Raw genomic sequence first — 3,527 nt, 5'->3', positions numbered from 1 at the left:
TCTATGGGAAAACAAACTTGTGTCATTTCCTCCCTCTTGGGATGTCCAAACAACACAACCCACACTATGAACACATTTCCCTAACACTATGAACTGAGAACCATTGCATTCATGATAAAACCATTACAGACAAGGACCATGGTCCTCTATGTTCAATATTGTGGTCCCTGTTGTCCAGTTTTGTGTCCAAATCCTGGATTTGGCTCGCGTAATCGTTTACCATGCCCTTGTAAACGATTACAACTGACAGATGTTGCACAAGTTTGTCGACTTCACCCAACTTTAATAAATTTGCTTTTATTTAAACAAATTATTAATACGCTCACAACGTAAATAATAAAACATTGGAAATCACGTTATCATCAACAATGTAATGGTTGTTATATATATTGGTGGAGATCAACAAATAATTACCAATGTCATGTTACATATAAATTCATCTGTACAGGGTACAAGCTAATTTAAAATACATATAAAGATGTAACAAATGTTAACAATCCTCCAAAAACCCATATTCATGCAGCGCTTCCATTCTTGCAATGTTTTCATTGTCCAAAATCTAGTCCTTTACGTAGTTCTTTCTAATTTCACGCAAGTCCTCCTGAAACAAAATGTTAATTACTTTAGATATAAACAACATCATCATCTGAACTTGGTAACAATCAAATTTATGCTTACATTTGTTGAACCCATTGCACTTGCAGAGATAACAATGCCCAAGAAAAAAGTTAGGTTTCGCTAAAGAAAAAATTCCTCTGTTTTGGATATTTGGTTAAAGTAAGTTCATTGTTCCACTTACCCCAAAAATAACGAAGCACCAACAACAGTAGTGGTACAAGGCAAGCTTCTTCACTGCAAACCAAAAAGGCTCGATACACCGCCAACGAGCCACACAACGAAACTGATTATGCGAGAACAAGAACAAACTTTGACACCGACAACGCCTATGGAGAACAATAGAACGAGAGCAGGAGAAAACGATTTGGAGGCTGCGAAAGTGATGAGGGTGGAGAGAACCGTCGGAGAATAACAGAGGAAATAGTTCAAATGAAAGTATGAAAGAGGGCGCGATGTTAAATTTCATTATTTTCACATTTCCAATTCTGCCCCTCACTCCTTTTGCAAAAATAATTTCTTTTTTAAATAATCCCAGCCAATCATATTTTGACAACTGGATGGTGTCAAAACCGTGTCAAAATAAGGTGTCAAGATATCATTTTCCATATTTCTTCATTGTTAGGAATTCAAATTTTATTTTATATTAATAAATAAAAAGAAAAAGTTTAGTGTAGTATTATTTGAATCAAGATGCGTTATATCATATTAATTAATATGATGACACTTCAAAGTTCAAATTTGAATTCAGATCCATTAGATTTTGGTCAATGGCCTTGTCAAAGACCTAGAATAAACTTTATAAGAAGATGAGATTCGAAAGAAAAACGTGGGCCAACAATAGAAAAATGATAGTGAAGAAAGTAATCAAAAGTTGTAAAGAAAAGAAAGATATGCTTTTCTTTGTTGGGAGCAATGCGTGTTGAAATAGATTATTGTGCGATTCCAGAGTGTTCAAAGGTTTAATCTAAAAAATAAAGAGATTGAAGTTAAGCGTTGAATTGTTAAGGACTTTTTATGTTAGGGAAACTATTGATGATAGACTTTTTGTAGTGTATTTGTAAAAGATTTTCGAAATATAATATTGTTAAGCTCCTGGTAAGTGTACCAGATCGTTATCAAGTAATATAATTGGTGAACCCAATATCGTTCTTCCCAAAGGACTAAAAGGCCTAATCTTTCGTGTAACCCAATCGTTTAGACTTGAGAAAAGAATTAAATTTAAGGGTTGAATGCAAAGAACAAAAACAAAACATGCAAATGCAAATGATTCAATTGGCAAGGAAAATCTATGGATGAATGGTGTTGTTGGGGTTTACAATTTCACCTTATTCACTCTCACATATCTACTCTTCTTATTTACTTCACTTGTTTATCTAATTGCCATGCAAACTTTCTAGCCTACCCTTAACCCAATCCCTTGGTGAAAAGAGCCTATTATTAATTACTGGCTTGCTATCCCTAGCCTCCCCTACTAACTAATAATGCAATGCGAACGGAAGCAAAATACAATTGATCGTCCTACCCCTATCCCTAGGCGGTATTAGCATAATCAAGGAATTTCTCACTAGGTAATGACATTACCGTACGTCCCCGTATCAATAAAGACAAACAACTTTTACTGAATGAGTTAAACAATAAAAGCATTAAGCATAGATGAGAACCCAACAATTGATAAACAAGTATATGACAAGCATATGAAATAAATAAGAATTTGGATAAATGAGAGTTTCAAAAGATTACATTGTTCCCCCAACAACCTAGGGTTTAGTTCACCATAATCATGGTGAAACTAGATGAAATATGATTAAAGAATGGAAGAAATAACCCTAAACTTGGTAGATTGGAGCCTAAGCATCCAAGGAACCTCCTCCAAAGTGTGTGGAATAGCTCTGGACATTGCACTACAAGAAAAAGTCCAATTACATACGGCAATTTATATACGGATTTAAATCCGTATATAAGATAACTTTTATATACGGAAATTATGTACGGATATCAGAAAAGGAGTTATATACGGTTTTTATGTACGGAATTTTATATACGGATATTTCCGTATATAATATTTGTATTTAACTTTGGCGCGTGGTGGCGGCAAAATTACCCAAGGATGTATCCGTATATAATATGTATTATGCGTATGTAGTTTGAAGGAGGTCTTTAACTACAGATATTATGTACGGGTGTAGAAAATAATTTATTTTAAAAAAATCATTTTTGGGTTAATTGACTGCTATAGCTGACTCAGTTTGCATTTTACCCTCTTTCTCGAACCCTCATCTCGAACTCTCTTTTCTCTCTCGCGCTGTCCATCTCGAACCTTCATCTCCAGAATACCTCTGTTTGCTCTCTCTGCGTATCAAACACTGTCACCTTCAGTGAGTTGTGGTGTCGAAGCTTCAGTCACGTCTCCTCTCGAAGTTGTCTTCTCTACAACTGTCGACTTCTCCGGTGGCGAGCTGTCGCTCCTCTCTTTTGTGCAGTTGTCGGTCTACTCAACGCCTCTTCTGTCGAACGGTAGGTGCCCTCAATCATTCTTCTCTCGAGCCCTAAATAATTGTTTTGTCGAGCCCTAAATAGTTAATCTATCGAGCCCTAAATCATTTTTCTGGTAATCTGCAATGCCTAGAAATCTTTAAAATTGAACCCTAATCTGTGTTAATTTTATTTTAATTGGCCCATTTTTGGTTCGTTTGCCAAGACGTAGTTGGATTTTGACGAGGCATCACTTGAGGCTGGTGTGTTGCGGTTTAAGCTGAGACATAGAAGTTGGTGGTGCGAAGGCCGAAGGAACCACAAAAAGGTGTTTTAAATTTCCTTTCTTGCTCGGTTTGGTGGGAATCAAACAATTGTATGACATGGGTGCTTGCTTATTTTTTATTTTGTTCACTCCTTTTTGAATTATTTTTTGA

Source organism: Vigna radiata, chromosome 9, assembly GCF_000741045.1.
Source record: "Vigna radiata var. radiata cultivar VC1973A chromosome 9, Vradiata_ver6, whole genome shotgun sequence".
NCBI lineage: Eukaryota > Viridiplantae > Streptophyta > Magnoliopsida > Fabales > Fabaceae > Vigna > Vigna radiata.
The sequence above is the reverse complement of the archived record's forward strand: the minus strand, read 5'-3'. Positions refer to the sequence as shown.